The sequence below is a fragment of the Spermophilus citellus genome, assembly GCF_964194105.1.
Source record: "Spermophilus citellus genome assembly, chromosome: 11".
Lineage (NCBI taxonomy): Eukaryota > Metazoa > Chordata > Mammalia > Rodentia > Sciuridae > Spermophilus > Spermophilus citellus.
The window spans coordinates 38544175-38568757 of record NC_138192.1 but is presented as its reverse complement, the minus strand read 5'-3'; positions in this window follow the sequence as shown (position 1 = coordinate 38568757).

Genomic DNA, 24583 nt, shown 5'->3' with positions numbered 1-24583 from the left:
TGATTCCTGTTCTAAATATTTTTTTTGGCATAAATTTCATAATATTCCTTTTTTGTCCTTTTAATGCCTGTCGATTCTATAAAGATGTTGCCTTCCTGGTATTGGTAATTTGTATATTCTCTCTTTTTTCCTACTCAGTCTACTTAGAGATTTATCAATTTTTTATTGCTTTTCTCAAAGAAGCAGCTTTGTTTTTTTATTGGCTTTCTCTATTCATTTTCAGTTTTCATTTTCAAATTTGCTTTTATATTCATTTTCTTCTTTCTGCATGCTTTGGATTTAATATGCCTTTCTTTTTCTGGTTTCTGAAGGAGGAAACCTTGATCATTAATTTGAGACCTTTCTTCTTAGTTCTCTGAATTTCCCCCTGAGTTGTGCTACTCAACCTCTTGAGTAGCTGGAACTACAGGCACAAGTAGCCATGCTGGGTTAAACTATTTTGATTCCCATTTTCTGTTCTCTTTCTGTAATAGCTATATACAGATTTAGTTTATTTTTGTCTGTCCATTTCATCCATTTAGGGTGGTTTACAAGATTCTTAGTCCAAGGACATTCCTTCCTATCAGTTTAATATGGTATAATTTCTTTAATAGATAACTTTTTTCCCCTCAGTGTTCCTCTGAATTTTTTTGGTGTCTTTGTCTATCATTATTGTAAAATTTTCCTTCGGTTCTTTTCCCCCTCATCACCCAATCATCAATAATAACTGCCTCCCTCCACCCCCATTACACACACACACACACACACACACACACACACACACACACCTTATTTATTTTCCCCCTAGGTGCTGGGGATAGAATGCAAGTTCTCTACCACTGAGCATCTCTACCAGCCCCAGAGCTTTTTAGTTTGTTTTAATTTGGGGTGGGGGTGCTGGGGAATTTACCAAGACCTTGCCTGTGGTAACTAAGAGCTGCATCATTGAGCTGCACCCTCAACCCCCTATTCTTTTTTTTTTTTTTTTAACTTCTTTCTTCCTAAAATGGTACTTTGTGAAGATAGCTACCACAAAAACCATCCGACCTTTAATTCTCTTTCTTGACTCTGACACTCTGGCACACACCTATAACCCCGGTAACTAAAGAGGCTGAGGCAAGAGGATCACAAGTTCAAGCCAGCCTCAGTAACTTAGCAAGACAATGTCTCAAAATAAAAATAAAATCCAGGCACAGTGGCGCCTGCCTTTAATCCCAGTGACTCAGGAGGCTGAAGCAGGAGGATCACAAGTTCAAGGCTCACCTCAGCAACTTAGTGAGGCCCTAAGCAGTTTAGCAAGACCCTGTCTCAAAACAAAAATGAAAAGGGCTGGGGATGAAGTTCAGTGGTAAAACATCCTTCAGTTAAATTCCAGTACATTGGGGCAGGGGTGTCTCTTTCTTAATCAGTGTTCAAATCAATATTGAATGAGCCCGTAGAGGCGCACACTGTAATCCCAGCAGCTCAGAAGGCTGAGACTGGAGGATTGCAAATTCAAAGCCAGCCTCAGCAGCAGTGAGGTACTAAGCAACTCAGTGAGACCCTGTCTCTAAATAAAATACAAACAAGGGCTGGGGATGTGGCTCAGTGGCTGAGTGCCCCTGAATTCAATCAAAATATTGAATGAATTTCTCAATATTTATACACTAAAAATGAGAGTTTCTTTTGTGAGGTGATTTTGATCAGTCAGAAGCTCACTAATACCTTTGTTCCCTCTCAAATGAAGCTTCTCTCTGTAAAAGTTTGAGCTGGAAACATTAGCAATAGCTCATTAATAACATTATTATTATTTTTGAGAATATGAGGAGATACAGATTTGGGCAATCATAATTATTCTAGGTCAGTCAGAAATTCCACTTTCACTTTCTTAATGTCGTTCAATGATTAGAAGTTGTAAATTTTGATGTAGCTCAATTTTTCAGTTTTTTAACTTTCTAGTTAGAGTTTTTTATACTCTATGTAATAAATCTTTAGTTTATGCCAAATTTATACATTTCTGGATGCTTTATAGAATTATTTGTTATATTTAGGTCTATGAACCGTCTTAGATTATTTTTCATGACTGGTGGGAGTAGGGATAAAGATTTAAGTTCTTCCAAGCTGGGGCTGTGGCTCAGTGGCAGAGCACTTGCCTTGCACTTGTGAGGCACTGGGTTTGTTCCTTAGTACTACATAAAAATAAATAAATAAAATTAAGGCATCCTGTCCAACTACCAAAAAAAAAAAAAAAGAAAGAAAAGAAAGAAAGGCTTATGTTTTTCCACACAAACAACTATTTATTTCTGTACCATTTATTAAAAATATATTTATTTTTCTTTGTATTTTTTCTAATGAGTTTTGCTCAAGATTTATGAGTTTATTAATCTTCTTAAAATGTATTTATTCTAATCATATATATATGACAGCAGAATGCTCTTTTGCAAATGATGCACAATTTTTTTCTAACTTTTATTTTTTAGTTTTTAGATTTAGGTGGACACAATATTTTTTCTAAATATGTTTTAGTGTTGATGGACCTTTATTTTATTCATTTATTGATATGTGGTGCTGAGAATTGAACCCAGTGCCTTATGCATGCCAGGCAAGCACTCTACCACTGAGCCACAACCTCAGCTTCTGGAGCACAATTTTGACTTCTCTTTTTTTTTTTTTAAAGAGAGAGTGAGAGAGAGAATTTTTTAATATTTATTTTTAGTTCTCGGCGGACACAACATCTTCGTTTGTATGTGGTGCTGAGGATCGAACCCGGGCCGCACGCATGCGAGGCGAGCGTGCTACCGCTTGAGCCACATCCCCAGCCCTTGACTTCTCTTGTACTCACACCATTTGTACTTATTTTGCAGTTCTCTCTCATGTCTTCAGGTAGAAGCCTAGACTATTGATTTTAAACATTATTCCTTTTCTAATAAAAGGATCATGTGTTACAAATTTCACTGTGAGCACTGTTTTTTTAATATTTATTTTTTTAGTTGACACAACATCTTTATTTCACTTGTTTATTTTTGTATGTGGTGCTGAGGATTGAACCCAGGGTCTCACACGTGCAAGGTGAGCCTTCTACCCCAGAGCCACAACCCCAGCCCCAACTGTGAGCACTATTTAGCTGCATACTACAAAATTTTATATAGTGTATAGATTATCATTTGGTTTCAAGTATTTTATAATTTTCCTTGAAAGTCACAGAACTTTTGAGATATTTCTATTAGGTGTCATAATGTAATCTGTCTCCCCATGTTTGTGTGTGTTATTCCCACCAGACAGTATAAGAAAATCTAATGAAAAAAATTTTTTTTTGCATTCTCTGAAGCAACTATCATAGGGTTATTTATGCACTTAGTAGGTAAAGAGAATCTGTCCAATCAGCTAAAGGTTCTATGATTTTACACAGCGCTATAAAAATGGCTTACAATTATGAGGTCCATATATGCTAAATTCACGTGGAATAGTTATTATTGTTTATTTATTATTGCTTATTGAACCCACATGCAGTAATAAAGCTATTTATTTATTTATTTTTAATTTTTTAAATTGATTTTTTAAAAAAACAAATGACAGCAGTGTTGAGAGCCACAGTTTAGTCGGAATGATGCCTGGCATTTTGCTAGAGGGAATGGTTGAAAGGTGACCCTGCTCTGGGATTAGGGCAGCTCTGTGATTAGGGTGGATCCTGCTGGGAATAGGGCGGCTCCAGGATTAGGGCGGATCCTACAGCCTCGGGCACCCGCTACTTTGGAGTTCCCATTGAGTTCTTGCAGGGTTCTGGGAGAATTGGCACGCGGAGCCCAGTGGAGGGAGTGTGTTCCCAGGAAATGTGTGTAGAGTGCTGGTGAGAGTTCGGGAATAAAGAGTTGCTGTTTGAACCTACAAGGCTGTGTGGCGGCTTGGTTATTTTGTGCCCAGCCAGACTGCGGCACAGCAGAATGCATTACAATTCTTATTATACATATACAGCACAATTTTTCATATCTCTGGTTATATATAAAGTATGTTCACACCAATTCGTGTCTTCATACATATACTTTGGATAATGATGTCCATCACATTCCACCATCCTTGCTAACCCCCTGCCCCCTCCCTTCACCTCCCTATCTAGAGTTGTCTATTCTTCTTATGCTCCCCCTCCCTACCCACTATGAATCAGCCTCCTGATATCAGAGAAAACTTCCGCATTTGTTTTGGGGGGATTGGCTAACTTCACTTAGCATTATCTTCTCCAAAGCCATCCATTTACCTGCAAATGCCATGATTTTATTCAGTAATAGAGTTCTTATTAAATAAAGAAATCTGTATCAATAGATGGTATTAGTCTGGATGTTTTTAATCCTATTCCTTGGAGTGGAAAGGTTTGGGGGAAGTGTCCCAGGGATCAGCTTCTTGAGAAAATGAGGAAGTAGGATTGGGAAGAGGAACAGTTAACTACAATACAGATATGATGGAGGACTCAGGTTATCTCCTAAGGAGATATGGAACTAGAACAATCCTTCAGAGTTTCCCCAACTTGAGAAAGGATTCCAGGCTTTTATAACAATGTATCCACCAGGAATTGAATGAAAATTGCCTTGTGGCTGCAGCCTCTGGAGAGAGGAATACATTATCCTCACCTGGCAAAAAAAAAAAAGGACGGCCCCTGCATCCTCACACGGCAGAGAGATGGGCAAAGGGAAAGAAACACAGTTCTCGCATAGCAGAAGGGCAACACCACAGGAGAGGCAGACTTTGAAGCTTCTTTTATAAGGGCATTAAATTCACTTCTGAGGCCAAGAGCCCTCATGACTTAACCACCTCTCCACACCTCTAAATACTGATGCTGCAGATTGTTTTTTTTCATTTGTTCTAATTAGTTATACATGAAGGTAAAATGCATTTTGACACATTATACATGCATGGAGTAACTTCTCATTCATCTGGTTGTACATGATGTAGAGTTACACAGGTCATATAATCATACATGCATATAGAGTAGTAATATCTGATTCATTTGACTATCGTTCCTACACGCATGGTCCCCCACCTTCACTCCCCTCTGTCTAGTCCAAAATACCTCTATTCTACCCACCGCCTTATTGTGAATTAACATCTATATATCAGAGAGAACATTCAGCCTTTGGTTCCCTGGTATTGCCTTATTTTGCTTAGCATACAATTCTCCAATTACATCCATTTACCTGTGATGCCATAATTTCATTCTTCTTTAGGCTGAGTAATATTCCATTGTGCATATATGCCACAGTTTTCTTATCAATTCATCTGTTGAAGGACACTAGGTTGGTTGAATAGCTATTGGGAGTTGAGCTGCTAAAAACATTGATATGGCTGTGTCACTGTAGTATGTTGATTTTAAGTCCTTTGGGTATAAACCTGGGAGTGGGTTAGCTAGGTCAAATGGTGGTTCCATTTCAGGTTTTCTGAGGAATCTCCATACTGCTTTCCAGAGTGGTTGCACCAATTTGCAGTGCCCCCAGCAATGTATGTGTGTACCTTTTTCTCCACATCCTCTCCAATATTTATTGCTGCTTGTATTCCTTTTTTTTTTTAATATTTGTGTTTTAGTTATATGTGAACACAATATCTTTATTTTATTTTATTTTTTTAATGTGGTGCTGAGGATTGAACCCAGTGTCTCAACACATGCTAGACCACCTCTGAGCCACAACTCCAAGCCCCACTGCTTATATTCTTTTTTTTTAATATTTTTTAACTGTAGATGGACACAACACAATGCCTTTATTTGTATGTGGTGCTGAGAATCGAACCCGGGTCCCGCCCGTGCTAGACGAGCACTCTACCGCTGAGCCACAATCCCAGCCCCACTGCTTATATTCTTGACGATTGCCATTCTGGCTGGAGTGAGATGGAATCTCAGTGTAGTTTTAATTTGCACATCCCTAATTGCTAGAGACATTGAACATTTTTTTCATATATTTGTTAATCGATTGTTATTTATTTTTCTGTGAAGTGTCTATTCAGTTCCTTTACCCATTTATTGATTTGGTGTTTTGGGTGTTAAGTTTTTTGAGTTCTTTATATATCCTGAGATTAATGCTCTATCTGAGGTAGGTGTGGAAAATATTTTTTTCCCATTCTGTAGGCTCTTTCTTCATGTTATTGATTGTTCCTTTTCTGTGAAGAAGCTTTATAGTTTGATTCCATCCCATTTATTTATTCTTGATTTTACTTCTTGCACCTTAGGAGTCTTAAGGAAGTCAGTTACTAAGCCAACATGGTGGAGATTTGGGCCTACATGTTGGAAATTTAGGCTCAGGGTCTATGTTCTAGTGCCTAAAGGTCTTTGATCCACCTTGAGTTGATTTTTGTGTAGTGTGAAAGATAGGAGTTTAGTTTCATTTTGCTACATATGGATTCCCAGTTTTCTCAGCACCATTTGTTGAAGAGGCTTCCTTTTTCTCAAATGTATGTTTTTGGCACCTTTGTCTAGTGTGAGATAACTGTATTCATGTGGGTTTGTTTCTGTGTCATCTATTCTATACCATTGGTGTACATATTGATTTTGGTGCCAATACACGCCAATTTTGTTACCATAGCTCTGCAATATAATTTAAGGTCTAGTATTGTGAGGCCTCCTGCTTCATTTTTCTTGCAAAGGATTGCTTTGGCTCTTCTGGGTCTCTTATTTTTCCAAATGAATTTCATGATTGCTTCTTTATCTATTTCTATGAAGAATGCCATTGGGATTTTTATAGGAATTGCATTAAATCTGTATAATGCTTTTGGTAATGTGGCCATTTTTACAATGTTAATTCTGCATATCCAAGAGCTTGGGAGATCTTTCCACCTTCTAAGGTCTACTTCAATTTCTTTTTTAGTGTTCTGTAGTTTTTATTGTAAAGGTCCTTCACCTCTTTTGTTAGATTGATTCCCAAGGTTTTGTTTTGTTTTGTTTTGTTTTGTTTGTTTTGAGGCCATTGTGAATGGGGTAGTTTTCCTAATTTCTACATCATCCTTTACTTCACAGATCAGTTTAACTAAGTACATTCTAAACTTCTTCTCTGACATTTCTTCCACTGTGGTGTCGATGGATTCTGTTATTGGTTTATCTTGGTTTACTTAGGTGATTTGTTCCCTTAGTTTTTCATGGTGTTTGACTGTCTTCCCATCTAACAGTATGGATCTGATGCAGTAAAGCCTGTGGACTTTTATTATCCCTGAAGGTTTCCAGTCCCTCACTGTTTAGGAGGAGATAAATAATAACAACAATGAATGCAAACTTTTTACAGCATTAAACCAAATAGTTTCTACTATGACATCCACAATGTTAATTATCACAATGAACAGAAATGATATGATCAGTTACTGCCTATAAGAAAAACAGCAAGTTTGCAAAAGGGTTTACATTTTCCAATGGTGGACAGAAAGAGAACAGAAGTGATATAAAATGTGATGATTATGAGGGAGGAAGAGAGAAAACAGAAGTAAAATATTGAAGCAAGAGTGAAGGAGAGAACAAATGATATTGGCTGTTAGCAGAAGAAAAGGGAGAATCAAGGGAGACCGATTAGTAGGAGAATATATAATACATAAAGCAATTTCCAAAAAAATAAAAATAAAGAATATAAAACAAAACTAAAGGGCTGGGGTTGTGGCTCAGTGGTAGAGTGCTCATCTAGAACGTGCAAGGGCCTGGGTTGATCCTCAGCACCACATAAATGTAAAATAAAGATATTGTGTCACCTAAAACTGAAAAATAAATATTAAAAAAACCTAAAATATACTAATCAAAGATTAGTTCACATTAGTTACAAAAAAACCTAATCCATGTAAAATAACTGGGCTTCAAAAATCCTAGAGATGAGTGGGGGGGGGAATAGGAAACTGTACAAATGTCCATGTACCAATAAGGTTGCAATTAAACAGTTAAAAATAATTTAAAGAAAAGAATAAAAACCTTGATGAAAAGTTAAAGAATTCTTTCCATTGGTGTTCAAAATATTCTCAGCTTCTCTTCTCATCAGTTTTGTTATGGGCCAGGCTATATGGGCAATGACCAGACCCCATTTTGCTCTGAGACTCCTTGTCAAGTAAGAAGTGCTTCTCCCATGGGAAGCCCCCCACCTCTGTACCCATCAACAGTTGCTTAGCATAGCACGTTTGGCAACACAAAATGGCAATTCTTATATAATGTGAAATTGTTCTATTTTTGGTTCCCACTTTTCTTAGACAATGGATCCTGTCAAAGAATGATTGTCTAGACTTTAGTAACCATTCTTTAACTTGTAATCAACTAGGGTCGTTTTGACCCACTTCCCCTTCTGCTTATGATTTTAGATCTCATGACATTTGTTTATATTTTGAATCATAGCAACAGCCACTTATGATTAACATGGTTTTGGATTATAAAAGGTGTACTCAAACCCTAGGAGGGGGTTGAAGGGTGTAGACTTGCAGCCTGCCACCTGGCTCATTAGTTGGTGAAATCTGGACCTCCAGCTGGTGAATAAAGTTTCTGTCTCCTGCTTTAAGAGTGACTTGGTGATTTATTGCAAATTCCTATAATAGTTTTAGGTGAAGTCTTCTGGAGTGTGATGCTCTACCTTCTGGATTGCTGGAGTGAGAAAAGTAGAGTTCCTGGAGGCGGGGGTTAGGCTTAGGTGGGCTCCAGACTCTTTGCTGAATGCTAAATGGTCTGGAGATTTTACTTGATGGTCCATTCTGGAACTTTACTCAAGGGATCTCCCCTGGGTTCAACTCACATGGTGAGGGAGCCAATACTTAGTTCCCTATGTCACCTGTAGGTTTCCTGGTCTCAGGTTCAGTCTCCAAGCAATTTCTCCTGTCCCTGCCCTTCCTAGTTCCAGCCAGATGCATCTCTCCCAGCTGGTCCTGCAAGCAGCAGATTGGAGGGGATGGGTAGAACCAGGTGGGTTTCTGAGACCAGTTGTCCCCTGTGTGAACCTCTCTCCACATTTGATTTTCTCCTGCTCACTTAAGCACATCCTATGTCATGTAGCGTCTGTTTTCTGGGCCCATATTTTGGAACAAACATGAGTTTGCCAGGAATTGGTTTTCTCTGTTGCTGGTACCCTACCCATGCCACAGCTGCAAAATGATTCCCTCCTCCATCCTCTATAGGCCTGGAGAGATGGCAGCTTCTTTCCCCACACACAGATATCATGCAGCATGTCCTTCAGGTTCTTGGGCAATGTCCTTGGTCTCTAAACACTCCAGACCCAGAACGCCTTGAGCCTCCCAAAAATGCAGGTTCCTTTAATCCCCTTATCCCTCTACTCTGGTCATGGAGGAACCACTCTGGCTGGATCTCTGGCCCACCTGTGGCAGCAGCTGTGCCACTAGGAATTTTTTTCTTATTTTATTATATCCAACCTCCCCCCTGTCTGGTTTGAATGTCATTTTAGGTTCCAGTAAAGTCCTCCCCACTTCCCGCCACTTTTTTTTATTCACCCACCTTGCAGAGAAGCTGCCTGTCTACTTTCTTGGTTTCATGCCACAGAGCAGCCAGGATCCAAAACTCCTCTATTCCAGCATCTTGGATCTCTCCATACAGATTGTTTTTAACATGATTTTTGGAAAGAATACTTATCATTCAAACCATAGCAATAAATAACCCTCAAAAACATGCTAAACAAAGAAGCCAGATACCAAAAGTCATATATTGTACAAAACCACCTATATGAAATACCCAGAATACATTCATTTATAGAGGCAGAAGGTGATTGGTGATAAAGGTTTGGGCTCAATTTATTTAGTCCTAATTTATTTGAACAGGTAATGAAACTACGTAACTAGGTAAAGGTATTGGTTGTGCAACACTGTGAGTGTACTAAATGAAACTGAATTTTTCACTTTAAGATTATTAATTTCATATTATGTGAATTTTATAAAACAACAACCAAACAACACATACACTCCCGGCTCTTGATGCCCTGACCTGACTCAAGGATCAGTCAGCAAGAAGGCCATAACCACATACAGCCATTTGGCCTTGGACTTCCTGAATAGTGAGTCAAAACAAATCTCTTTTTGTATAAGGTATACATCCTCAGGGAGTTTATGATAGTAATTTTAAATGACCAATACAAATATAACCCCTTTCCATATCTTTGGCCTGTCCCAACCCTAATCTCCATGGATTTCAATGGTTGGCCCCAGGGAATCTCCCTGGACCACCCTGCCTCTGTGAATGACTCACTCATGAGAGTCCCCCTTGCTTGAGACCTCCCCCTGGCCACAACCAACATCATTCTCACCCCAGAGCCTGAACCAGAGTACCTAGGATTGGCCTCAAAGCCTCCATTCCCTCTGCTGACCCCACTGTATTAGCCACAGTTTTTATTTTCTGTGCCATGTCATGTTTTGACATCTCAGAAATTTTGCTGGCCAGGGAGACAGACTGGCTCTGCCAGGGCTAGCCAATTCTCAGAGATGGCCAAGGGCTTAACTGGAATGCAACTTTCATCTGCAAGACTTTACCTCCAACCTCTCCATTTCTCCAACTCACACACAAAACCTATAATTCCCCTCCAAGTTATCCCAGGGACAAATATCAGGCAACTAGAAACTATCCACCCCTATAATCCAGAACCTGCAGAAATTATTCAAACAAAGCAATCCTATTTCTGCCCCACCCTCCCTTTCCCATGGAAATCCCCAGCAAGGTCATGGCCTCAGCTTGCCCTACTCCTGCTTCTACCACCTGACCCAAACCTGGTACTACCCCATGTGGCCCTCCGTGGTATGCTCATAGAAAATGTGAGTAATAGATTATTCTTTCCACAGGAAAAAAAAAGTAAATAAATATTTTAAATTTTTAAAAAATCAGATCATGCCATTTCTTGGCTCAAAAATCTCCAGAAGGGGGCTGGGGTTGTGGCTCAGTGGTAGAAAGCTTGCCTTGCAAGCACTGGGGCACTGGGTTTGATCCTCAGCACCACATATAAATAGCCCAAGCCCATGCTGATGAAAATCATAGGACCAATCCCAACCACCCCACGGGCTCTCATGCTGTCCCAGAGCAGGATCCTCTATGGGATTACAATACCCCTGGAGGCTTGCAGTCTCGTGACCTTTTTACATCCTGCCTCTTGGCGGCCTGAAAAAGGCCACCCGCAAGGCTGTTAACTTTCAAAAGGTGCAGGAGGTCATTCAAAGAAAGGAAGAAACACCTTCAGAATTCTTGGATAGACTAACCAAGGCCCTTCAACAGTACACAAACCTCGACCCAGAAACCCCTGATGGCCGTCATGTCTTAATGACATATTTTCTGGCCCAAAGCTACCCTGACATTAAAGCCAAGCTTAAAAAGCTTGAATAGGGCCCTGCTACTCCTCAGACCGAAATCCTCGCTGTCGCTTTCAAGGTTTTTCATGGTAGAGAGGATGAAAGCGAACGCCGTAGGCAGAGGGCTGAAAATGCCAAGTTCCAAATGTTGGCCCAGGTCATTCAGAGAAGGTCATCACCACGCCGTCCTAATAAGACACCCCCTGGAGCTTGCTTCAAATGTGGTAAGGAGGGACATTGGGCCAAGGATTGTCCTTCACCAAGGACACCCTCCACCCCCTGCCCAAAATGCCACCAAAGGGGACACTGGGGGGTGGACTTCCCAACAACCCGGAAGGGAGGTTGGTCAGCCGCCCAGCAACCCCAGCCTCTCCTGGGCTTGGCAGAGGAGGATTGACGGAGCCCTGGGCCTTCCCTCCCGACTATTACCATCAAGAAGCAAGAGCCTAGGGTCACCTTCCTGGTGGATGGACGCTTCATTACCTTCCTCTTAGACACTGGTGCCGCTTTTTCGGTCTTGAGGGAGTATTGGGGTCCTACCACACCCTCAAAAACTCCTATTGTCGGGGTAGGAGGTAAACAGATTTTCCCTCGAACCCCCCCCCCCTTATCATGTTATATGCAGGGATCCCTTTTGTCCTTCACACACTCCTTTCTCGTTATGAGCCATTGCCCCACTCCCCTTCTGGGAAGGGACATACTCTCACTATTGAAAGTCACCATTCACATATCACCCCACATCTCTCCTACCTCTCATTTCCTCATGATGTTCCTAGGGGCAGACACACCTCCTTCACACACTCTTCCACAACTATCTAAACCAGTTAACCCTGAGGTTTGGGACACAACTACACCCTCTATGGCTAAATGCAGTCCTATTCATATTGTCTTATGGGACCCTTCAAGATATATTAGTCAACCACAATATCCACTCACAACCACAGCCCTCCTCGGATTAGAACCCATCATCCAAGATTTATTACGAAAGGGATATCTTAGGCCTACACACTCTCCTTTCAACACCCCCATTCTGGCAGTTAAAAAACCTAACGGGTCCTACAGGCTGGTTCAAGATCTTCGCCTTGTCAACTCCTCTGTGGTCCCCATCCACCTGCTAGTGCCCAACCCTTACACCCTCCTCTCTCAGATCCCTGCCACTACTGCCCACTTCTCGGTCCTAGATTTGAAAGATGCATTCTTTTCTATTCCCTTGTCCTCAGAATCTCAGGATATCTTTGCTTTTACGTGGACTGACCCTCACACCCGCCATTCTCGTCAGCTTACCTGGACTGTCCTCCCACAGGGATTCAGGGGTAGCCCCCATCTCTTTGGCCAAGTTCTTGCCCAGGACCTCACATCCTTTCACCCCACCTGTCCTGACTCTACTCTCCTTCAATATGTCGATGACCTTCTTCTATGTAGTCCCTCTTGGGAACACTCTCAATCCCACACCGCCCAGCTTCTTAATTTCCTAGCAGACAAGGGATATAGGGTGTCTCCCCACAAGGCCCAGGTTTCCTAGTCTTCTGTCATCTATCTTGGTTTTCGCCTTATACCCGGGAAAAAGGAAATAACACTGGATAGGAGGCAACTCCTCTCTAATCTTCCAGTGCCCCATACGAAAGCCGAAATACTACCATTCCTAGGACTACCAGGTTATTTTAGGGCCTGGATCCCAAATTATTCTCTTCTAGCCAAACCCCTGTATGACCTAGCAAAGGGACCCCCTAGTGAATCTCTTGCCTCTTCCCCCAACTACCACTTCCGCAGGCTTCAGCAACTCCTCTTAAAGGCACCTGCCCTTCACCTTCCTGATCTTTCAAGACCATTTCATCTATATGTCCATGAAAAAAGGGGGCAAGCACTTGGGGTCTTAGGTCAAAACTATGGGCCTACATTTGCACCTGTGGCATATTTGTCCAAGCAACTAGACCCTACCATCCGTGGGTGGGCCCCTTGCTTAGGAGCTCTGGCTGCTGGACAAATTTTACAAAAAGAAGCCTCTAAGCTGACTTTTGGGGCCCCTTTAACTATCCACTCCCCACATCACTTGAAGGATCTTTTAGCTTATAAGGGCCTTCAAACCCTTCCTCCATCCAGAGTTCTGTCACTCCTCACTTCCTTTCTGGAAAACCCTAATATTATGTTCCTCCCCTGCTCTGCACTGAACCCTGCCTCACTGCTCCCAACAACTCCCATGTCTGACACACCAACTCATAATTGCTTGGAAACCTTAGATGATTTCCTCCCCTGTCATCCTTCCATTTCTGAGGGACCACTCACCAAGCCTGACCTTATCTGGTTCACTGACGGCAGTTCCTTTAGACAGAGCGGCACTCATTACTCTGGATACGCTGTAGTTTCAGCCACTGAGATTATAGAGGCCAAAGCTCTGCCTTCAGGAACTACCAACCAGCAGGCTGAACTCATAGCAGCCACTCATGCCTGCCTTCTAGCTCAAGGCAAATCCCTCACCCTTTTTTTTTTAAAGAGAGAGTGAGAGAGAAAGAGAGAGAGAGAGAGAGAGAGAGAGAGAGAGAGAATTTTTTTTTAATATTTATTTTTTAGTTCTCGGCGGACACAACATCTTTGTTGGTATGTGGTGCTGAGGATCGAACCCGGGCCGCACGCACACCAGGCGAGCATGCTACCACTTGAGCCACATCCCCAGCCCTCCCTCACCCTTTATACTGACTCAAAATATGTCTTCCATATTCTATTATCCCATGCTGCAATGTGGAAGGAGCGAGGCCTACTTACCACCAATGGTAATGCGATCACTAATTCGGCTCTTATAACCAATCTGATAGAGGCCTCCCACTTACCCACCCAGTTGGGAGTTGTCCATTGTAGGTCCCATCAGAAGGACAGCTCTCTTATCACTGAGGGCAACGCCAAGGCTGACCAGGTGGCACGAATGGCTGCTACCACTTCCAATTATGGCCCCCCTGGGGGACATATAATGGCCACCTTAGACAGCTCATCTGAAGCCCCTACTTCTTCCAGTAAGAACAAGGATCTTTTCGAGTTCCTTCATACTCTATTCCATTCCAACTCTCAGTCTTTGACCCTCTTTTTACAGAGCTTCTTTTCCCTCACCCCCTCTGACAAAGCCATGCTACAGAATATAGCCTCTAATTGTCAGATCTGTCAGCGGACCAACCCTCATACTCCTTTAAGGCCTAAACCTTTCCCCTCCCACCAAGCTCGGGGACACACTCCTGCTGCTGACTGGCAGGTAGACTTCACCAACATGCCCACAGTACGGCACACTAAATACCTCCTTGTCTTTGTGGACACCTTCTCTGGTTGGGTTGAGGCATTTCCCACTTCCAATAAAAAGGCTTCCACTGTAGCTTCAATCTTACTGACAGACATCATCCCTAGGTTTGGTATGCCCACTTCCTTACAATCTGACAATGGTCCTGAGTTTATTTCTAAGATCACACAAAAGGTCTCTCAAGCCCTCTCCTTCAAGTGGCATTTCCACTGTCCATATCGCCCCCAGGCTTCAGGGAAAGTGGAAAGGGTAAATCGGACTCTAAAGGAAGTCCTTACCAAATTGACAATGGAATTAAACTTAGACTGGGTCAAACTCCTTCCCTTGGCTTTGCTTCGAATCAGAGCTCTCCCTAAGAAACCATCTTTACTGTCTCCCTTTGATATAATGTATGGAACACCTCTTATACCCCCTGGGTTGGTCGTTTCACAAGGACCTCTCACCCGAGATTTGTCTTTGCCTCTCTTGTTTCATCTCCGCTCGGAACTCTGGAAATATCAAGACTGGCTTCTTCCGGACCTAGTCTCCTCTCCAAACACTTCCCCCCTTAACACCTGGAAGTCTAGTCTACTATAATTCCCCAGAGGAGAAAGGGCCTCTTACCCCAAAATGGAAAGGCCCCTATCCTGTCATTCTCTGTACCCCCACCGCCGCCAAACTCTCCTTACCAGACAACCGTCTCACTCCCTGGATTCACATTTCTAGGTTGAAGCCATATCACCAGGAGGCCCCACCTGCTGACGACAGGACCACCCCAGAGGAACTCCAAGAATCACCTCCTGAACCTCCCCTTTACTCCTGCTCTCCACACCCATCTCACCCCTTTAAGTTGCGGCTCACACGGTGTTCCCCGCAGCCCAATTCCTCTTAAAGAAGGCACAATGAGCTTTCCCAACACCTCAGTCTTCTCTTTCTGCTTGCTTTTTGTGCTCTGCTTCTTTTCTGTGCTCTGTCAGGACCGGTCTTTACCCTCCTCTCCTACCATGTATCTATTCACTCTTCGGGAACGATACTCAGAACATGGCATGCTGAAGGTCCGCGAAGTGGATGCAACTACTTGCTTCATCCACAACTGCACCTCTATTTCCCTAAAATTGTCACCTTCCAGGACCTTCGTCCCTGGTAGCTGGAACTGGCCTTTCATTTGCTTCCTTTTTGATCAAACCAAAGGCTATTGCCATTGGTGGCCTGAGATATATAATGGGTGCCCCTATTGGTCATGCAGGTTCCATGATGAACGTGGTAGCTATTCTTACCACTCACTTGGTTACCCTGTAGGATGGACTTCTAGTTACCTAAAATGGCATAAAGGCTCTTCATCCGATAACCATGGATGGTATACTTTAGACATACCTGACCCCAAGGCCAAACGTTGGGACTATGTTGAGTTTGCTGTCTATGCTCAGACAACCTCAGCCAGACCCACAGGGTGGATGACTGTTGGCTGCACCCTGATTACGCCACCTAAGGCACCATCCAGGTAGTCGAGCACATCAAGGAGTCAGAATCAAAACTTCAAGATCTTATCCATAGCCCATCCAAAGAGGATTCAGAGCCTTCAACCCCCTCAGGCCTCCCCCCCACATGGCTCAATTTGCTACACCAAACTCTTCGATTATTAAACTCCACCCCTCTTTCTGTGCCTACTTCTCAGTGCTTTCTCTGTGCTTCACTTAGTCGTCCACTTCTAGCAGCGGTCCCATTAGCAGCAGGAAATATTTCAGCAGAAACCTACAATTTCTCTAAGAAAGGACAACCCCTACACGTGACACATATCCCACTATGGGAAAGTTATTCCACCAATACTTCATTTCCTTTCATCTGTTTCCACCTGCCAACAATGAATCCTTTACCCATTTGTTCCTTGAGCTATAGCACCCCATCGAGCCCTGCGTTTATGCAACCTGGACATTTCCTCTGGTGTAACGGGTCTTTAAGTACCTCAACAATCAATGTCTCTGGCACCTGTTTCTTGGTCACTGTAGTTCCTCAGCTGTCTTTGTATACTCCCACCGAATACCGACAGTTGGCCCTACCTTCCCGCACCCGTAGGGCAGTCTTTCTGCCGGTTCTGGTAGGCCTCACTTTAACAACCTCAGTGGCGAGTCTCTGACTCTCCGGTGGAGCTATAGGTCATGCTCTATGGGCATCCAATGACCTGCAACAAAAACTGCAGGAAGCACTCGATACCACTGCTGAGTCTCTGGGCTCCTTGCAGCGGCAGGTTACTTCATTGGCACAAGTGACTTTACAGAACCGAAGAGCGATTGATCTTCTCACTGCAGAAAAAGGGGGTACATGCCTGTTCCTCAGAGAGGAATGTTGCTACTATGTTAATGAGTCTGGGCTAATAGAAAAAAAAATGTTGTTAAATTGCAGGAATTATCGACCCAATTGCTCAAACTCACCTCCTCTAATCCCATAACAGGGTTCTTCAATCCTCTCTTGCCACGTACTTACTACCTATCTTGGGGCCCCTTATTGGGATGCTCCTTTTCTGTGCTCTCTTGCCCTGCATAATGAAGTTCCTTCAAACCCAATTGCAGAAAATTTCTAATCAAACTTTCAACCAGCTTCTGCTTAGGCACTACCAGCCTCTGATGACCGATGAACCCCCGACATCTCCAAGAGAACAGTTCACTCAATGCTGAAGCTCCCTACCAGGCACGATGGAATGCAACGGACATCAGACAGCGGGAGACAACGAGCCCAAAGAACCTCTTAATCTGCCATCCTGGATCCATAAGTCTTTATGTCCTTTTAAGCCTCCTCATGGCCCTTGGCCTCTTCTCTGTCAGTCCCCCAACATGGAACTTCTGCCAAAAATTGACCTTTGCTTTAATTTTTATCTTCATTCTGTTTTTATTCGCTCTGATCTTCTTCAGGTGCTGGTGACGCCATGTCCAGGCAATGCTTCCAGTATTTCCTAGAGTCTCTGTTACAGGACCAGTGGCTGATACCAACAATCTCCTCCATCCAGGACTGGTTCGATGCCATCGACGACTTGTGGCTTCAGGGAACTTTCATAGACTTCACCCCTATGGAAGTAGCTGTCTATAGCCACTGGGTTTTATTTCTGGCTGCCATGATATCCCCAGACCTGCCCCCCCCCCGAACATTCCTCCACTTCCCTTTCTAGGCCCTACGGCGCCCCCACCCAGCTGGAAGCAGCCGGATCTGACTAACGACGCCCCAATTCCTAAGAAAACAAAAAGGGAGGAATGTTGGGAAAAGTATAAATGGCAGCCGTACCCCAGAGAAAAAACCCCAACATGGCGCCTAAGGACTTCTTCCTACCTTCTTCTTCTCTGCAGTGGCGCAAAAAGTTCCCACCCTTGTGAACTCTCCCGCCGGCGCCAATTTCAAACCTCGCTGGCGGGGAACCTTAGCCCCAATGAGAGCTAATTCCTGGGCGCGGGAGCTGATATCTGGAAGAACTTGCCAATAAACGGGTGGCCTGCCATTTATCTAAGCCCTACCATCTCCCCTTTAGTTCTATATAAGCACACAGCTTTTTGCAATAAAATTGGAATTCTCCCGGCAAAGTGTCTTTGCGTGGGGAATTCTTTCAGTGCTGAGGATCGAACCTGGGCCCCACACTTGCCAGGCCAGCGCGCTACCGCTTGAGCCACATCCCCAGCCCGAACTTACCATTCTTCTCTCACTGACTCTGGCCCACCTATCCTGGTCTCCTCTGCTCTTCCTCCCATCTAATAGGCAATGACCATGTTAGGATCTTTGCACACACTCTTCCCTTGGTCTACCTGCATAGCCCACTTTTTCACTACCTACAGGTTTTTCAAGTGTTACCTTCATTTTTATATTTTTGGGTACCAGCAATTGAACCCAAGGGTGCTTAACCACTGATCCACATCCCCAGCCTGTTTTTATATTTTATTTTGAGACAGGGTCTCGCTGAGTTGCTTAGGGCCTTGCTAATCACTGAGGCTGGCTTTGAACTCATGATCTCCTTGCCTCAGCCTCTGAAGCCGCTGGGATTGCAGGCATGCACCACCATGCCTGTCAAGTGGTAAGCAATAAGGTGCTCATCAGCAACTCTATATGAAATTACACTTGCTAGAGAAAATGTCAGGGAAGATGGTGGAGCAGGAAGCTCCAAGAATCCATGTCTCCACCTGAACAACAACTATACTGTAGAATTTCTCTGACGTAAACAAGTGTCGAACTCTAGAGTTCATTTGAAGGGCCTGCAGCTTCCTAAGAAAAGCTTTGATAAACTACAGTTATTTGTGTTTAATTTCCACTCTTAGCAGGGTAGCAACTATCCAGCCTCATGGTAGGAAAACATTATGGTTTCAATTTTCAATGTCTCCCAAAGGCCCATGTGCTAAAGTCTTTGTCCCCAGCCTATGATGCTATTTGGGGATGATAGGAGGTGGGACCTGGTGACAGGAAGTTAGTCTATTAGAGGCATGTCTTTGAAGGGGATACTGGGACCTGGACACCTCCCTCTCTTTTTTGCTTTCCAGCTGCCAAGAAGTGAGGAGCTTCCTTTGCCACACCCTCCACCATGATGTTCTGCCTCACTACAGGACCTCCAAAACAGGGACAAGTAACCATGGACTGAAATCTCTGAAACCACGAGGCAAAATAAAACTTTTGTTCTTTAAGTTATCTCGGGTATTTTGTCACAGCAATGGAAAGCTGACAAACACACCATACCAACATTCCCAGAACAGCCTACAAGAGCCAGGCAGATGATTCCTTTGGATTACAGAAATATAACCCAAAGGTAGGCCATCATTACTGTAGCTATATTGGCTAAAGTTATTTCCAAGAATTGGAATACCAGTCTTGCATTTTTTTTCCCTCCTTCATTTTCTCCACTTTTACACATCAGACACTTAAGGATTAGAGTATTCCAAAGTGACTACATGCCCAGGGAAAAACACAGGCTCAGAAAAGCCATAGGAAGATCTTAAATTTATATTGTAGGCTTATATCCAGCACAGAGAAATCCTACAATAAGTTTTAAAGGATAAAACCTAAGGAAGGTAAAGAATATGATTTTTCAGACTTGCCATACTATTAAACTCAAGTATATAGGTAATCTGGGTTTGGTTTTGGGGTGTTTTGTTTGTTTTGTTTGCTTTTGCTATACTGGAGATGGAGCTCAGGGCCTCACATACTAGGAAAACTCTCTACCACTTAACAATACCCACAGTCCTGTTTGTTGTTGTTTCATACATGCATCAAAATCAATTTCAGTTAATGATATACCCTTTTTCCTCCCCTTTTCCCTCCTGTCCTCCCCCTCTTGCTTCTCTTTTCTCTACTAGACTTTCTTTCTCTCATCTATTAATTTGTATTTCATTGGTTCTTTATGTTACTTATCCTTCCATACCCCTTTCCTTGATTTTACTCTAGCCTCTGCATATGAGAGAAAATATTTGACCTTTGAGTTTCTAAGTTTGGCTAATTTCACTTATCATGATATTTTCCATTTCCATCCATTTACTGGCAAATGTCATAATTTTATTCTTTTTAGTGGCCGAGTAGAACTCCAGTGTGTGTGTGTGTGTGTGTGTGTGTGTGTGTGTGTCACAATTTCTTAATCCATTCATCTATTGACAGGCATCTCAGTTGATTCTAAAATTTAGCTATTATGTATTGTACTGCTATAAGCATTGATGTGGATATGTTGCTGTAGTATGCTGATTTTAAATCTTTGGGGAAAATACCCAGGAGTGGAATAGCTACCCACAGCCATTTTGAATTATTATTTTTGGTAAAGGCCCTGAGAAGCCTCTGTGTTAGAGCCTCATCAAGTCTCAACCTTGATTGCAGGCACTTAGCTCCTGGGAATAAAGGAACTTATTTGCTAGATAACTACGATATTTCGCCAAGCTCCTGGATCTGCCCTCCTAACAGTAACTTCAGACAATGGACTTTCTTGAGAACTGCACAAAGCTCCTAACATTACAACTGGTGCCCAACATGGGGCCCGAGAAGACTTTTCTCACCACATAGCCACTTACTCCACAGAGAGTTTGGGATAACAAAAACTGCCTCGATAGAGACCCTTCCAGATGTTGACATGTCAGGTAATGGGGGAAGGGAATAGTCACTTATGCCTGGAATAGGCTTTTGATTCGCCTTTCATCACCTGGTACCAATCCCTAATCAGTAACTACAGTAACTATGGGAAATTCTCTATCGGATACTCAACGACGTCATCGGGCAGAGCTTTCCTTTTTCCTTCACAAGGTGGGACATACCATAAGCAATAATAACCTTGCTGCCTTGCTGACAGAAATAGATTCATCTTGTCCTTGGTACCCAGAAAGTGACTCATTACATTCAAAAGATTGGGAGGAGGTAGGTAAGACATTTCATGAGGAACCACTTTCCTGCCTCTGCTCCTTGTCTCTGTATCTCCCTTTATTATTATTCTTTACAGATCATGAGCTCAAGAACAGCCTCAGCAATTTATTGAGATCCTGTCTCAAGGGCTGGGGATGTGGCTCAAGCGGTAGCGCACTCGCCTGGCATGCGTGCGGCCTGGGTTTGATCCTCAGCACCACATACAGACAAAGATGTTGTGTCCGCCAAATACTAAAAAATAAATATTAAAATTCTCTCACTCTCTCTCACTCTTTCTTTAAAAAAAAAAAAAGAGATCCTGTCTCAAAAAATAAAAAGAACTGGAGATGTAGCTTCCTGATAGAACACCCTTGAGTTCAATTCCCAGTGCCCCTTAATAAATAAAATAAATAGAGTTAAATACTTGAACAATTATAAAATCTAGCAATATTGGAATTTTGGTGTTTAACTCCATTTTTATTTTCTACGTAATTTAAAAGACATATGCAGGGCTGGGGATGTGGCTCAAGCGGTAGCGCGCTCGCCTGGCATGCATGCGGCCAGGGTTCGATCCTCAGCACCACATACCAACAAAGATGTTGTGTCCGCCAAGAACTAAAAAATAAATATTAAAAATTCTCTCTCTCTCTCTCTCTCTCTCTCTCTCTCTCTCTCTCTCCCCCCCCTCTCACTAAAAAAATAAAAAATAAAAAAAAATAAAAGACATATGCATAAAACAATTATTAGCCCATGTGGATTACACAATTTATAAAGATGTAATTCATGATATCAGTAACTGAGAGGGTGTAAATATAGAGCTGTACAGGAGTGGAGTTTTTGTATACTATTATAGTTAAACTAGCAAAAATCCAAATTGCAGTATTACAACTTTAGGATGACCTGTGTAAGCCCCATGGTAGTTACAAACAATAAAGCTATAGAATACTCAAAAGAAAATGAGAAGGTGGCCCCCCTGCCCCGCACCACAGCGGCCCAGAGTTCCAGGGCAGAGCCACCCTGCACCCAAGGGATAGCCACCCTGAACCAAAGCCTGGCTCCACAGCCCAACATCAGGAAACATGCAGGCTTGAGGCTACCACCACCATGAAACTGGGATATCAACGCTTCTATCAAGAGACAACAATAAGGTCCCCGTAAGATGTCACCAAGGTCCCTGTGGTCTGGCTGCACCAGAGGTTTGTCTACCAGGGATGCTAACAGCTATCCTGTTGCTGAGGTAACAGGGAATCTTGCATAAGGTTGCTTATCTCTCGTTTCTCCTAATGGTCAACTTCCTATGATTACCCTCTCACTAGTCATATAATCTAATACCTCCATATTCCCACAGCCTACCTCATAAACACCTCACCCAACCTCCAGGTCCCCTTCCACCATCAGAAACTGTAAACCATTATGCAAACTTATTGATTATATGGTTGAAGATAACCAAATTCATTATTTCTGTGTATAGTGACAAAACTGTAAATGTAAAAATAGAAGCTAACTGATATATGGCTGCACATTGGGTATATTGAGTGCTATAATATTGATTTCTCCCTTAAAAGTGAAGTTTTGGTAACCTGTATGCACACTATAAGACAATAGGGCAGAAGCTGTAATACATCAGATCTAGTCTGCAAGAGAGGAAGACACATAGTCATCATGAAAAAACAAGGGAGGAAAATACCCCAAACAAACTAAGACACTAAAACAATAAAATCCATGGATAGTGAAGTAGGTGAAATGTCAGAGAAGGAGTTCAGAATATACATGACTAAAATTATTTGGGAATTTAAAAAATGACCTAAATGAGCAGATACAGGCAAAAATCTATCACTCCAACAAAGAGATAAGAGAGAAGATTCAGGACACCATCCATCACACCAACAAAAAGATAAGAGAGTAAATACAGGTTGTAAGAGATTACTTCAAGATATTGAAATCTTTGGGACACTATGAAGGCAGTGCTAAGAGGAAAGTTCATTGCATGGAGTTCATTCCTTCAAAGAAGAGAAAGTTAACAAATAATGACCTAATATTACATCTCAAAGCCCTAGAAAGAAAAGAACAAATCAACCCCTAAAGACAGAAAATAATTAAAATTAGAACTGAAATCAATGAAATTGAAACAATTGAAAACACAAAAAGTTGGTTCTTTGAAAAAATAAATAAAATTGATAAACCATTAGCCATGCTAATAAAGAGGAGACAAAATTCAAATTACTAACAGCCATGATAAAAAATGAAATATTGGGGCTGGGAATGTGGCTCAAGCGGTATTGTGCTCGCCTGGCATGCGTGCGGCCCGGGTTCGATCCTCAGCACCACATACAAAACAAAGATGTTGTGTCCGCCGGTAACTAAAAAAATAAAATATTAAAATTCTCTCTCTCTCTCTTTAAAAAAAAAGAAACATGAAATATTATAACAGACACTATAGAAACACAGAAGATAATTAGAAATTATTTTGAAAATTTGAACTCCAAAATAGAAAATATCAAAGGCATCAACAAATTTCTAGGGGCATATGATATGCATAAACTAAATCAGGATGATATACACAATTTAAATAAATCAATTTCTTTTTTTTTTAAAGAGAGAGTGAGAGAGGAGAGAGAGAGAGAGAATTTTTTAATATTTATTTTTTAGTTCTCGGCGGACACAACATCTTTGTTTGTATGTGGTGCTGAGGATCGAACCCGGGCCGCACGCATGCCAGGCGAGCGCGCTACCGCTTGAGCCACATCCCCAGCCCTAAATAAATCAATTTCAAGTAAGAAAATAGAGGTCTCCATCAGAAGTTTACCAATCAAGAAAATCCCAGGACCAGATGGATATACAACTGAGTTCTAAAAGACCTTTAAAGAAGAACTGACACCAATACTTCTAAAACAATTTCATGAAATAGAAAAAGAAGGGACACTTCCAAACACATTCTATGAGGCCAATGTCACCCTGATTCCAAAACCAGACAGACACGTCAAAGAAAGAAAACTTCAGGGCTGGGGCTTGTGGCTCAAGCGGTAGTGCGCTCGCCTGGCATGCGGCGGCCCGGGTTCGAACCTCAGCACCACATACAAACAAAGATGTTGTGTCCACCGAAAACTAAAAAAATAAATATTAAAAATTCTCTCTCTCTCTCTCTCTCTGTCTCTTTTTAAAATAACTGAATGAAATAAATACATAATAATTTTAAAAAAGAAAGAAAACTTCAGACTAATATCTCTAATGAATATAGATGCAAAAATTCTCAATAAAATTTTCATAAATCAAATATAAAAACTTATCAAAAAGATAGTGCACCACGATCAAGTAGGGTTCATCCCAGGAATGGTTGGTTCAACATACAAATATCAATAAATGTAATTCATCACATCAATAGACTCAAAGGTAAAAATCATATGATCATCTCAATAGAGGCTGAGAAAACATTTGATAAAATGCAGCACCCCTTCATGTTCAAAATGTTTGAAAAACTAGGAATAACAGGAACATACCTCAACATTGTAAAGGCTACCTATGCTAAGCCCCAGGCCAACATCATTCTAAATGGAGAAAAATTGAAAGCATTCTCTCTAAAAACTGGAAGAAGACAGGGATGTCTTCTGTCACCACTTCTACTTAACATAGTTCTTGAAACTCTAGCCAGAGCAATCAGACAGATGAAAGATATTAAAGGGATATTGATAGAAAAAGAATAACTCAAATTACCACTATTTGCAGATGATATGAAGACCCAAAACTTTC